The sequence below is a fragment of the Acyrthosiphon pisum genome, chromosome A2 (genome assembly GCF_005508785.2).
Source record: "Acyrthosiphon pisum isolate AL4f chromosome A2, pea_aphid_22Mar2018_4r6ur, whole genome shotgun sequence".
Taxonomy (NCBI): domain Eukaryota; kingdom Metazoa; phylum Arthropoda; class Insecta; order Hemiptera; family Aphididae; genus Acyrthosiphon; species Acyrthosiphon pisum.
This window is the reverse complement of record NC_042495.1, coordinates 107,234,374-107,250,555: the sequence shown is the minus strand read 5'-3', so window position 1 is coordinate 107,250,555 and position 16,182 is coordinate 107,234,374. Positions and strand designations below refer to the sequence as shown.

The window sequence follows — 16,182 nt, the reverse complement described above, 5'->3', positions numbered from 1 at the left end:
GATCCAACGCGTACACAAGAGCATCATTTATAAAAGCCTCGGTTTCCTTTACCATAAATTTGAGATTATTCAACGATGACGATTATTATATAGTATAATAATATTATATATTTATATAAGTTTTTTATATTATTATTATAAATATTGTGCTCGCAGCAGTATAGTTTTGTCGCTAATGCGATGGGCCAAGTTTTAAACCGCGTATCGGTAAGACATTATTAGACACATTATATTATAAACCGTCGTCGTATATGTGTATACTAAATTTAGTCGGTTTTGTGTGTATAAATCAGAACCTAACTGAAATACGTGTTTGAAAAAAATACATCATAATGGAGTTTTTTTATTTTACGATGTCATAAAATGTGGCTTTGAAGTTTGGAGGACCCATTAAGAAATGTTTATCCCACATAAATCACCGAGCTATTTAACCGATTTAGGTATACCTACCTACGTTAATAGCCAAAATATATAATAGTTAATATACCAATTGGTTTTAATTATTGTTTTTATATAAAATGCAAATAAACACGACAATCCGATGAAGATACGTAATCTTCTTATATAAATTCAATTGCCTATGATTTATAAGTTTTCAAATCGCTCAAATAGTAAAATTTTGTATATTTTATATAAAAATAATCGATTTTGAATTGATTTCTTACGTACGGCAAAGTAAGAATAGTATATACAATTATTATTTAGGAAATCATACCTGCATAAATTCTATATACTTGAACGACAGAAAATAAATCAAAAGCCTTTTTCATATGGTTTTATGAATACATATTTTTTTTTCTAGTAGATTGAGCAATGGCTAGTGAACATTAAAATGGTTACAATATTTTATTATTAATTATAATTATATTAAATGATATTTAGTGAAGACGGAATTGCACCAGTGAATTAACTATGAAACATTTTATATTATATAATCTGCAAACTATTATAATTTTGCCAAATGTTTCCTAAAAAAAGGTCATGCGTATGATTTATCATAATATTCCGTATTAACGATATATATATATAACTTATATGTCAGCACAAATAATTACTAAACACTTTTCCAACTTTAAGCACAGTAATAATAATATTATGTTTATTTTAAGTTCGTTGTATAACCAACTTTAATATTATTATATAATATACAGTATAAATAGCATGACCTCGGAACTTATTTTATGAATCGTATTTGAGCTGTATTACTATGCTCACTAGACTGCAAAAAATGTAGGCTCTCAAAAAATACGAGTGCGTAAATTAGATCAGAATCACGTCACCTAATATAATATATAACCGCACGCAATTTGACAAAAATATCGTCATTTCCGTATTGAGACTAAATTAAACCGTTGTGTCGTAACGTGAGATATACACATAATATATTATTTTGTACGAACGATATTTATTATTTTTCATCGAATAGAGTTCAATTAATAACTGTAGCGGCGCAGATTGCAAATGTACACGAGTAATCATGAAAGAAAAACTGTGCCGAAAATTTGTCGGTTTATTCGACAGATAACACGACACGCATATCCGCGCGATACGTGATTAATCGCCACAGAATCTCCTCTAAAAGGATTTTTCGGACGCTTTTGCCACGGTAAAAGCATTTCCGTGTGACAAAAACTTATTCTGTTTCCCGCGTGTGGACTGCGATAAATCGCCAATTCAGTACCTATCGGTCTAGTGTACATGATATATTATAATTATACTATAGGCGTATGCTTTTGGGTGTATCTTGTATTTGTTTAACGTGAATGATTCAGCGGTGTAGATCCATATAATGTCTGATCATGTAGAGAGGTGTGAATGATGGACTGAAAACTTAGACAGTATATATAATATATATATAGGTACGAGTGTCCGAAAAATTATGGGTTTTTACTTTTTAGCAGTGCTATAATTTCTGAAATTCGTGTTCATTTAAAGTCTGATGGAATAAAACATCGAATACTAACTACAATAGTAATTTTTAAACCAATATGAGCGGATCTGCAGACTACCGCGTCTCCCGCATGCATTGTATGCACCTGACGCGAGTTGGCGATCGTGACTAAACTTAGCGGTCGCCCCTGAGCCTTCCCGTCACGCGTAAAGCGAGGAGGAAGACACGTCTCCGTCGTCGGTCCGCGTGGGAAGTATTTGTATTGAAGTGTTGTGGAAACGTTTTGTGCTTAACTAGCCATTGTTTGTCTACATTATATATATATAATATATATATATATATATATATATATATATTATATATATATATTAAAATATAGTAGAATGATTGTCATTGCCACAAAGCGAACGATTTCAATTGTACAATGCCCTACGTGTAGTGTATGTGTGTGTGCGTTCTTCACGGGTCCGCGACGATGGCAGCAGGCAGACCGATCACCAATGGACACACACACAATAATAATAATGATAATAATAACGATAATAAGATATAATAGAGCTACACCAACAGTTAGCAGTCGTCACAGTGTCTATACAGTAGTGTGTGTGTGTGTGTGTATGTATGTATGTATGTATGTATGTATGTATGTATGTATGTATCTATGTATCTATGTATATATGGTCAAGAGACGTGCGCGTGATGTGAGGAACGACATAAAAGAACTATTCGAAAACAAATTGAAAATACCAATCTGTGTGGGCGTGGGAAAATCGGAGTAGTTTTCGATACGTTTAAACGTTATTAAATACCCAACCCGATAATAACATATTTTTCGTCACGTTACCGCACGCGACGCGTATTATTGACGTCGGCTATACGTGCAATATAATATTATTTTCTAGCTATATATCGTAAATCCTGACACTCGGGAGCTGCCGCCCGGCGCGGCGTCCTAAGAATTGGTGTCTATTTATTTGTAGTTCAACTACATCGTATATCGTATACGATATTACAAATAATTATAATATAGAGTTTCTACATAAAAAACGAATTTACTGCAGGGCAATTGGTGTGTGGCATATTCTAACGCGTCAAGTCGTCACAAACGTGCCTACACATAATATTATTATACATTGTTCGATTATAGCGCCTAAGACCTATAGGGTTTTAATTTTGTCATATTTTTACTGCGATTTATCAAGTCGAGTCATCGTCATACTATATTTTATGCGTGCAATATTGTGAAAAAAATAATCACCTTGCATTACAGATGTTCGGATATTTCATTATTTTGATAAATCTTTATCATCAAGTGGAATATTATCGTTAAATGTTTACAATATTTTACGTTTAGTCGTTTTAATTGTCTTTACGCCAATAACACGCATTTTAATTGCCGGTACGTGACGCGTTCTCGAAATAGTCATTAAAAAAACACAAAGAACCTATTGAAAAAAAATGTCACATTTATTAGTAGTCGTTAAAGCAAATGTAATGCTCACATTTATATTAGTTGCCATAGGTAGCTGAAACGGATGACGTGATAGATGTATTATAATATAAGTAAGTATATAACAGTGTATTAATGTTACAGCTGTAGCGGCTGTAGGCCGCCTATATTTTTCAATTTACAACCGTAAAACAAATCTGTGGGGATAAATAAATACAGGACTGATATAAATACACTATACACATATATATAGGGAATATGTAGGCACATAAACTTCTCTGCAGAAACTGTTTTACGATCACACTGTATAAAAGTGCAGATCAAATACATTCATATGTATACGATACGAGTGCTTTTAAATCACGAAAAAAATTATATTCGTGCACTCAAATAGTTCACTTATAATAATTATAACATAATATTTCATAAAATATATTACCAATCATTGTAATTTAGGTAGGTATTGTATATCTGCGCTTGGAACTGCGATTACTGTATGCAATTTTAAAGTTATTTCGAGGGGGGAGGTTATCTAGAATAAAATGTCAAACTCCGCTCGAAATTTGAATAATTTATAATAATAATAAAATAAGTACTACACATTTCTATATAAATTGTATTTTTTTATTTTAAGACACAATCTGTTTTATGTATATATTTTTGTATTGACAATTGGAAAAGCTAACTTTGATTTTTGTGGACATGAAACTTAAGATCTCGATTCTATACATCGAACACAGGAATTCTGAAATGTTCAGCATGAACAAAAATCATAACTATATGACGCATAAAAACGTATGAGAAAATAAGACAATTAAGGCAGTGGTATAAATCTGTAAGAAGCGGGGATGAGTGTTTCCAACTGCAATACTCCATTTTCTACCCACGTAAATACTAAATAAGCCACTGACCGAGTACACGTAATAATGTGCACTATATGTTTATATATTATAATTGTGATCAATAAGGACTGCAGAACACATTTTCGAGGGTAAGGGGGGGGGGGCGTCTGAATATCATAGTAGATGGTAATTAAGTAGGCCGCAATTCTAAATTATGTTAAGTTTGCGTAATCCGATTATGAGTATGCCGTAGGTGTGTAACGCGTCATAGTCGACAATTCGCGATTTAAATTCAAGTTTTTTTTATTATATATTATATTATTATCGATTATTTCGTTTCAGCGAGTGAGCAAACGAGACCGCATATTATTTTGGTTAGACTTGGTTATACTTTTATATCGATTTACGTCTGGTCAAAGGTTATCGGTGATACTGCCCGTGGATAACCTTAGACTATAGAGTATAAATTATATTCTGCAGTTGTTTTCGATCGTTCAACGTGCGGCCATCAACGTTCACAAATCGCGAAAAACCCCCCACGGAGTGTAAACACTTTTTATTCCAGTTATTATTTCCTAAGACCTAGTGAACGTTATATAATCCTGTAACATATAATTTTATCGTTGACGTATTTTAAATACCGACCGATTTATATTGTTTTTATACCTTTTTTTTATATTTAAATCTCATTATGACGACATACTGAAATTTATGACTACTGTAATTTCAAATTTCATTCCTACTACTGCAATAATTATTAATATTTTGTTACATTATAAATTATAATACAGACATAAAGTCCTACATTTGCGTCTAAAATATATAGATATATACTTACTTATATTTAATATGAGGCATGAGCTTCTCGTCATATAGGCATAAGATTATTCTAAGGTTTTATTTTTTATATATTTGATATTATTTCCTCGTAGTTATAATATACATCATAAATCATAATCTTATGTTATATGAATATTTGAATTATTCAATACACAATTAGTCATTGACTGAATATATGCCTACTTACTACTTAGCTTAAAACAATAATTAATAAATATACATAATAATATGGTCAATAATTCAACTATCTTTTTATAATCGAATTTTGATCGATACACGCTGTACACACTACACAGGACTGACAGGGCCCATAAGTCATACAAATTAATATAAGCTTAAATCTATTATCTATGTACAAAATACAAATATCGGATTTAAAATCAAAATATTTATTTCATATTTTTAATTGTTAGTACACAATTCTCTTAATTTGGCGCTACCTTGCTCCGAATCTCATTACTCATTACTCATATTATTATCACATTACAGCTTACGCAGATATTAATTGTTATAAATTATTAATTATTATGCCATCTTAATAATGAAGTCGGCCACAATTCGTATACATTATATACATAATTATAAAATTGTATAAGTTTAATGACAAATTATTATTTGTGGTGACGACTTTGTGAACATTAAATAAACACCTCCTTGAAAATATTAATCCTGAAATTAAATATCTAGTGGTTTAAAAATGGTTATAATTTATAACATAAAACTTAAAAGTCATTATGCAAATTCGTTTTAAAAGTAACTTTTAAATTGAAAAATTATCATTCTCACTCTCAATTTAAAGAACTATATAGAATAAAAATTGTTCTTAAAATATAATCGTAAGGAAAAGTGCACAAATGATACTAAAATCTTTACTTCCCGTCCAGTAGAGCAAACAATTGAAACATAATCAGTCCTTTGAGAAACTCCCATAGCAGTAATAACAATGACAAAATTTCATTTTTTGTGTTTTGTTATATACAATTTAAAACTATTTCAATTGTTCATTGTAATAATGTACTTAATAACCTAGCTAGTAGCACCCATTTAAAATACGTGCCTCCGTAATATGAGGAATAAAATCATTTTTTTAAGTCAAATATCAAATTATATTCATATTGTATTTAAGTATACAATTTAAATTCTGGTTATAAAAATAAACATGGTTTCCAAAATAGTTTTTTTTTCATTCCAAGCTATTATTTTGTTGAGATTTGTTTCATTACTTTTTGTTGGTCTTCTTATTGGAATATAAAATATAATATAAAATGCATAAGTAGAAAAAAATATTTAAAAATAATTGTTTTTTTTCTTTAAATTTAAACAATGAAAACAAATTGTTAAAAAACATTGTACAGATATTATATTATTAAAATAGCCTTGTTTAGTTAGGTATATAAATGATGATTGTTAAAAATAGTATAAAAATGATGATTAATTGTCTAGTTTAATTTGCCTTATTATAAAATAGTAATAAATCGTCGCACTTAATAATGAAATTAAACATAATAATTCTATGTAAACTTCACATATCCCAGTTTGTCGGTATTTAAAAACATTGAACATCGCATAGTTCAGATTTTAACTATCGCAATATTGTATAATATTTTACATATTATACTAACCACCTATAATTATTGACTTGATAATAGATTATAATTTCTCTATTAAATTCAATCAATGTATTAATTATTATTGTTGAATTTAATTTGTATCCTGCGTGAAAACTATACCGATTCTCAAATTTCATGAAACCCGCAGTGCATAGCTCGTGTTACACTAAGCACACTACATAATAACGCACTCAACTATTTAATTTTTTTCAACGAAACTTCCAAGCCACTAACTTATTTCGATTCAAAAATGTCGAAATGTGCGTTCAACAAATCACTACCTATATGTTTTATATACTCAACCGACAATATAATATATAAGTGCATTTTTCTTCTTTCCGCCCCCTTAACTTCCGGGTCAAGATTGAAAGTTCTCGGAAGAGCCACGATATGTGTCAACTGTCACTCGTGCTTAATCATAGTGTTTATATTCTCTCACACAACATTAAACTTAACGATTCTCGTTTATATCATGTTCTGCGAGTATGGTTGTTTTAAATCATGCAATATTTCACCAACTTGTAGTCGCTCCTTTAAAAAGTCGCAAACTCTCACCACACCCCATACGCAAACAAAATAATTTATTGTGTAGGTACGCATAAAATATAAACATAAATATATATATATTTATATTTATAAATATAATATGTAAATATAAATGTATATATACACACTCAGCCATTATGGTCAACAAGAAGACATAATATAAGAGTATAAAAGCCAAACAAAAAGTTTTAATAAAACCGCACGTCATTATTATACCTATATAACAGATTAGATTAGGTTTCGGCAGGCTTTGCAAATTATAGTGCGGCCGTGCGGGTCTTGTTAAAATATCGTTGAACGTTAAAATAGTTAATAGCTTACATCGATGTAAGTTTTCGTTTTATAGAAGTATTGTACATAAGTATTTAAAATTAAAATATATAAGGTTAGGATGGGTACATAATATAAATATTTATTAAATAATTAATCAAACCACAGATACCCCTGTTACGCTAGGTACCTACCACGGCTACTGGATTTTTACAAAATTTAAAGTCTTCGTAAACATAATTTTTGAAAAAAATATAACCAATTTGATACATATAAATCGATCTTTGAACTAATATAGTTAATTAGTAATATAAATATTTAAATAATTAATGAGCCTTTTGGAGTTGTACGGCTGCTTCCGCAAAATGTTATTCCACAATATTATACAACTCCACTCATTTAAATTTATAGTTAGATAGTAATCAACCACGAACGTTCAAACTTCAATTTTTATAAATCAAAATATTCCAAAAAAATTCCTCTTAGGAATATAAAATTAAAAATATATATATTGTCATTCTAAAAAGTACGATCTTGTCAATTTTAATATCTTAATCATCTTTTCAAATGTAAAACATTGATTTCAAGTATTTTACCTAGTACAATACTGCTACCTACTCATTGTAATATAATAATTTTAATTTACATAATGATCGTTTTTCATTAAATGATCGTTCATATTGTTTTAAACATCGCTTAACATACTTTGACCTTTGAACAGATAAGGGAAAAAATATAAAACATATATTATCATTTATAGTGCTTAATGAGAAACAATTAGATAACTTTTATAATAGCCATATAGGAAGTATATAGTATATAGTACCTGCCTACCAATTCTGGTTAAAACTACATTAGGAGTGAATGCACACAAATTTGATAAAACAAACATATTTTTTTTTATTATTATTGGTATTAGCAATTACATACAAAAAGTAATCTATATGTATTTAAGATTAAAATTACATTTTATAATCGAAGAAATGTATAGTAATATGCTACTTTTTTGTGCTAAAAGCCGCAATGGATTCCATACAATAATGTATTGTAAATTGTAATTGGGTATTGACGTACCTATTGTTATTCCATTTTATATTGTTTCAATACCAAATGTTTATGTATAAAATTAACTCATTTCCATACTATTATATAATATTATTATTTATGTATTTTCAATATCTAGTCAGAAGGCAATTATAAAACATCCAAGCAAAACGAAAACGTTTTGACACTATTCAAAAACCCGTTCCTATACATTTAGTCAAATTGAAATATGTTGCATTTCCGCTGTCCGTTTTTCTAAAAGATTAAAAAATGGGACGTGAGAACCCACTTCGGTTTTTTAAATGATTTATAATTTTCCATTGGATATTGTTTATCTCACTTTTGACATCCCATCGGTCACGTTGTGTCTGCATTTTCAAAAAACTTTGTCTGGGAAAAATACTTTCCTGGATAAACAATAACAATATTATGAACACCACTTTATCACCATTACAAAACTATAGAATAAAGTGTAAATTGTTGAAAACATTATAATGCTTTTATAAAAAATAAATAAAAACCTTTTATGCGTTTACTCGTTTAGTATGAGCGTTTCGAATATAATATCTATTTTCTGTGCCACTGAACATGTTTAGAGATCCATTCGACTGCCAATAAAAATCCAAACTTTAACGATAGTATTATTCATTAAAATATTATTGATCGAAATTATGTATTCACAAAATTGTACTGCAACAGCAGCAGCGTGAGAAATCAAAAACAATCACAGTAGGTAATACTATTTAATTTTCGTTGTCAAGTAAAATGTTTTCGAGTACGCAAGAAAAGATACGACAGACACAAATATTGATACATTCACTGCCAGAGTCACAAAATCATGTGAAACCAGTGGAGTATACTGTGAATACAACCGGCATGTATTAGCTAACGAAATTAGTATTACCTATATTAATATACCTATTCATAAAGTAGATACTTTCGACATATACCTACCCACACGAATAGGGTTTGATTCGTTACAAAAAAAGAAAATAAGACAATACGTTGTTTAGTATTATGAATATTATACTAAAGGTATGTTATACTATACGAGTTTATACATAACCGCGATCGTAACAATTAAACGGCGATAAAAATGATGATTACAAGCAGTCCGAACACCGTGTCCGGACGATCGTATCTAATTTACAGATTTTTTTTTATTATGATTATAACTTAAAATCACTATACGGTCTGAGATAACCGGTTTTGAGTTACACGATAGGAGCTAAAAACGTTCAAATGTACCTACCTACCTATACCTGCTCATACAACATGTACTCGAATACATACTATGTATAATAATATACAACACAGGCAGCTATATACACATATATATACAACAATACTATTATATTGTATTACCTACCCATTATGAAACGACCGGTAAAATAATGCTCACGACGCCTGCAATGAGGGGAAAAATCTGTGTTTCTCGATACTGCAGCGATCGAATTTTGTTTTTAACGCAAGTATACGTGTGTACGTCTACGTATACGTCTACTCTGTCATTGAAATGTTCATACAATTATAATTTGACATTATATGTTACATATTATTCTATTATACTGTATACCTGTAACTATCCAAAGGCCTTAGGATCCATCGACCACAGAAGCACGCGCAGGACATATTTTAAATTGTTATTCTTCGAATTAGTGCATTCTGCGGCGACAAAACAAAAACAAGATAGGTACCTATATATTATGCAACAATATAATAATATACGTACGAGCATACTATAGATATAATATGATCTTCTTGTTAAATACTGGTTTCGATCTCGAGAGACGAGAGGGCCAATAGACGACGGAACAGACGACTCGACTACGCGTGTGTATATACAATGATATGTATAGTACACATAAAAGTATACTTACAGCAAACACATTGCTCACACACTTCACCATCACAAAACCGAACGAGCTGACGTCTGTACCTACCTATATATATCCGTGTAAGTCGTCGTCGTCGTCGTTATCGTGGCTGGGCGCCGTCTTGTATATATACGCTGCCGCCAAGGGTTAGCTATATACATACCTACGTAATACATTATTATTATTCTATAATATTATATATTAGTCGCAGTTGTTATCCCCCTCGACGGGTCGGCTAATAAGTCTCGCCACCGATGATGGATGTGACGGCTGCGGCTGCGGCGTAAAACTATAACATTAAAACGGATGTATACATGTTATACTACACACACACACTGCGGTAATGTATAATATTACATGTTACATTATGCACAAGACGTACGTCGTATAGCAATAGAAACCAAATTGTATTCTGACCGCCGTTATCGGCGCGTCTCGAAAGAAATATCTGTTCCGGTGCACCGAAAACATTGTCGTTCGTACGCGAGTGCAGTATATAGTCATACAGAACGACAAAACTGCGAGCATGCAAAAATCGTTAGCTTCAGAAGTCACACACGTATACGTCATATAACTTACTTGATGAGTTTAAGTCGAGACCAAGACTGCAGTCCGGATCGGCCGTTATTATTATATTAGCCAGCGGTAGCACATTCGTCAGCGAAAATCACACACAAAAAGGCAAAAACCTCCACGATCGCTGCACAACTCCGGACAACCGAGTCGCGTCATCGCGGCGAATGCGAGATATATTACAGTTTTACTTATTTTAAATCTCCGACCGAATTGTGCATTGCATATACTTGTGAAGTCGCGTTTCAGTCGTTTTCGCCGTTTTACACATATAATGAAGCATTTTTAATCTGAGTCCAAGCTTCAATCAGGCGCGTAATCGACTGCAAGCGTCAAAATAATATTATATTATTATGTGTGTAAAATGTTAAAACATGGTGCACAGACGTCCAGGTGCCTACACCAAAGTTCATTTTGCACGAAAACGCGTATGTACAATAATGTAGATCAATATCAATATACTTTAACTATTAGATTATATGCACATTTTCATTCGCGAGTTTACGCGCACGTTTTATAAATTGAGACTTTTTGTTGATTTTATTCGCGAAGAAAATGTCATTGTATTAACATTTATAATATTGTGAATAGTTGTATTTACACTCGTCAAAATATGTATTTAATACAATAGAAAACGTGCCATCGATGTGTTTTATATGGACGTTTATATATGATGCGACGGAGGGTGGCGGCGGCAGCGGCGGCGGCAGCGGCGGCGATCCGTCGTCAGGAAATTTAATTAAATTCGATCCTAAAAGTTTGTTTGGCGTGCGCTATCCCGCCGAGCGCTGTTATAGTGTTTAAACGTAGACTGGAGTACATAATATTATATAGGTACCTACAGAGAAATAATATTTTCCGCCAATTTTCAAAAATATTTTATATTTAATAATCGCTGGGGTGGCGAAGAAACGACACTGCGTGTCAGACATTATTTACGTGTATACACTGTTTGTGTTCTCGTTTTTCGACCACGGTGTGCGTGGATTTTAATTCACAAAATAACGCAACTTTCTTTTAATTGATAATATTAATATCTCTGAACAAAAGTAAAATATAATACCCAAAAAATTACGCGCAACCAAATCGATGGGAATCGTTCCACGAATAAGCACGTCCCGAAAAACGGTTGGAAATTCATAAATAAATAATTATTGTTTCACGGTTTCTACTTGTTTTTCTATTTCCACGCGCCGTGTACTTAACTATATATATACGCGATTGCGCAGTCTTGAGGTACGCTACAAAAATACAATACATACATTATACACAAGTGATGTGTAATATAATATATTATATATGCGATGAAAAAAAATCAACAAGGCCGAGTGATAAATCTTTTCTGCCACGATAAATATTTTATCCTCCTCGAGAATCGCGGCTGTTGGTATCCTCGCCGCCAGTGGTGTTGGTTTCGCCGTGGATTTTTTGTATTTTAAAGGCGTATATTTGCGTGGAATGCAAATTCAAAGGACTTTGTGAGCACGAGAACGGTCGGGGAAAACGAAAAAAAAAAGGTCAATCATAAATCACTGCACCGGTCTGTTATGCATATAATACGCGCGGCGTCTTATAATACAGTTATATCGAATCACCGGCCTTTATACATATTATATAGTTCGCCTGCAGTGGCGGTTCTATTATTATAAACACACACACATAATATATATATAGCATTATAGCCATATATTTATATAGAGGACGGGCAGGGTTGGCTTCCGAGTCCTTACATAGTAACGGTTATTAGTTTACGTCTTCGCAGCGTTAGTGAAACGTCCAGTGAAAATTCAGTGAGTAGTGACCCTTCTGTCAAGGTAGATATTATATAATACAGTCGTTAAATCATAACTTCAGAAATATTAGATTTTGAGTTTGAGTCATGAATTATGATACAACCAAATGTCCGTATATAAGTTTCCGTATTCATATGAACATAAAATAATTTATCGTCCAATACTGATAGCAGTTATTGATTTTTATTTTAACACATTTTTATAGATGAATTATCGGGATAAAAAATTGAGGATCAGGGTTAAGGGGGAACCCGTTACAAGTTTCTCTAGGCCTCTCTTATGATATCATCAATCGTATAAATCCCACAGTCTTTCCAGTAGGTATACGAACGTATTTTGAAATGCTCGCCTACAGCATACTGCAGTGAAACGCGCGTGAGACGAAGAACGTCGTTTTGATTTTCAAACTGCAGCAGTAGTAGCCCATATGACTAATAATAACATGACTTAGTATAATATAAAATAATATATAAATTTCTTTTTGAAATATTTACACTGTGTTTTGACACAGAGGAGGAGGAGGAGGAGCTGAAAATATTGCAGTCGACATGCGACGTTTCTCGTCGGCTCTTGCAGGATCGCGTCGGTTAAGGTGGCTTCCCGCAGAGCATGCCGCCAATGAGTACCTACCTAAGGTTTAACACCGCGGTACAGGTCGTTGTTGTACATACAAGCAGACCGCGCTTCGCATACCTACTTAATACCATGTTGTTTATTGCGGTAGATTATAGGATGAGCCGCTATTGTTGTCATTCCGTTTTTATGTACCCCGTCCCATGTTTTTTATTTCGAATTATTTATCGTCTTGTAATAACATACACAGTATAATATTATATTCTACAAGGTGGTTCGTTTGACGAAAACGGTCGAGATGCGTATTATAATGATATTGTGTTGAACATTATATATATTTTTTGGTATTCGGGCGTTTCAAAATATCTGAAGCTTATCGTCTCTCATATCACGGCGGCGGTGAACGCCATCGTCGCCGACGAACATTTCAAACGCGCCGAGGAAAAGACGTGCTTCGACGGTCGCTGCAATTTTCGAAAAGAAAAGAAACGGTTTACCTTCGACTCGTGCACACACCCGGTAGGGCCGGAGCACGTTAAATTATTAAACAGTTTTCCTTCTTGGCGTTTTTTGTTATTTGAAACGCGCGTTACGTTAACAATACGATAACGCCGCTATACGTATATTATATACACTTACAATATATATATATATATAACGTATTAGGTATCTGATGTTTTGTGTACGACGACGACGTGCGACGGGGCGGTGGCTGCGGCTGCAGCGGTCCATTGTTACAGGGGCCCGACGTCTTTGGTTTATTGATTTTTTCATTTAGTTAATTTACAGGAGCTAATTTGACGTTGTGAGGTCGCCACATAAGGACATGGTCGTTAAAGTCGTCTCTGGGCGTCGCGCCGGGAAACTCTGTCTCTCATTATTATTATTATTTATTATAACATAAATGCGCTACGAACGTATTATATCGTAACGACCGTCGAATTCCGTGCGTCTTTTATTGAATTATAATAACACGACGTGTGTATTTGTTTACTCGACGTTCATAGGTATTGTTATCTATACGATCCGATTTTATCACGCCGGAATAGTGTATAATATAATGTATACATTTATGTGTTAATGGACTTAAACAATATTGTACTACCTATTGTATAGGGATATTATATTATTGTTTTAAAAACCCAATCATTGCAATATTTTTTTTGTATAATTGCATTTAATACACCTCGTGATAGAAGTGTAGCACATTGCTATATAATATAACAGGTATAAACTATAAATTATATTATGTGACTCGTCGAGCAATTAATAATATGCATTTTTAGATTTTAATGTCTCGTGAGTGATTTCGAAATTACAAAAGCATGTCTGTGTATGTGGGCGTGCAGGTTTTTTTGTTTTTTGTTTTTGCTCATTCGTAATTCATCAAATGTCTGTTTATTGGTTATTCATTTATCTCACGATTCACATTTTGATCAATAATTTTGAGTTTATTCAAGATTGGGATTGGATAGCGCTAAGTTTTCGATCGAGAGATTATGCTGGGCTACTCGCAATAACTATTGACTACAATATTAAATCTAAATCTATAGAGTATATTATATGCTATAAAGCTATGCTCAACAGTTCAAAAATATACGAATATTCTAATGCATTGTTATAACTTTTATAATTATCCAGATTGTATTTAATTACTATGATTGTTTTCATTATACCGCTATAATTTGTGAGTACCAATATTACATCTTTCAATTTAAAAGTTAATTATTATATTAAATGTATAATATTATGTATTATTATCAAACTTATTATGATACGGTTTTTTTGATTAAATAATTAATTGATGTGAAACTGAATAGTACTCATACATATTAACTTGGCGTTTGCAGAAATATACGTATCTTTATAATTATTTCATTGTATTATGTTTATCATAGCTACTGTATAATATTATACATGTATAAACTAAATTAATTTTTTAAATGGTCGTGGGGGGTTCACAAACGTTTTGGTACATTTAGCTGTCCTTACATTATACGTTGGTATATGTGTATTATATTGAGTATACCAGCTAATAACCGTAAACAAGAGTATATATTTGTTATCGAGCGTGTCCTTATTATGCGTGTATATAGACGTAATACTAATAATCACTCATGTTGGTTTTGTGCGCGTTCGATTTAATTTATTTCTCCAAAAAAATATAATTTCTATATGCATCCGTGATACATTCATCTATGATACGACCATCTTCTATTCTTACTATTCGACCGTGACGGCAACACGCGTGAGCTTCGATGTAAATACTATTATCATGAATATTCTATACATGATATATAATTTATATATTTTGTGATACGTATATTATACTATCGTTAAAATACGATTTTTTTTACGGCCGTCATCGGGTCGCATACATATATGTAATTGTAATATACAAATATATGTATATCTGCATATCCGTCACTTGCGATGATGTGAGATTGGAAACGATTCGTCTTCGCTCGAGCATCATATTATATAATATAAATACAAATGTATGTAAAGAACCCAAATAAACGTGATTTCGATTACAAGCTCACATATGCAATAATAGAAATATTATTATTATTACTCATAGCTATATAGTATAGTTATATACATGTCACTTTTGTTGTATGTATTATGTATGTATATAAACGATACACTACACACAACCACGGTCATAGGTCTGACACTTATTACTTACACGGATACACCAGACTACCAGAGGCAACCCGATGACACAATTTGAACGATCCTTCTTTCGTCTGTAACACGTCTTAAAACTCAAACGAAAAACGTGAACTTTTTTATCATTTATTATAAAGTATAATAGTATGTATGTGTGTGTCGCATATGTACACGTAAACATCCTACTGTCCTTTAGGTAG

General features: G+C 32.0%; 1 protein-coding gene across 1 annotated transcript in view; it reads left to right on the top strand.

Annotated features, from left to right (window-relative positions):
* LOC100162795 (superoxide dismutase [Cu-Zn]-like) overlaps positions 1 to 16,182 on the top strand; it is an 81,545-nt gene that overhangs the window by 47,481 nt on the left and 17,882 nt on the right. The window lies entirely within an intron of this gene.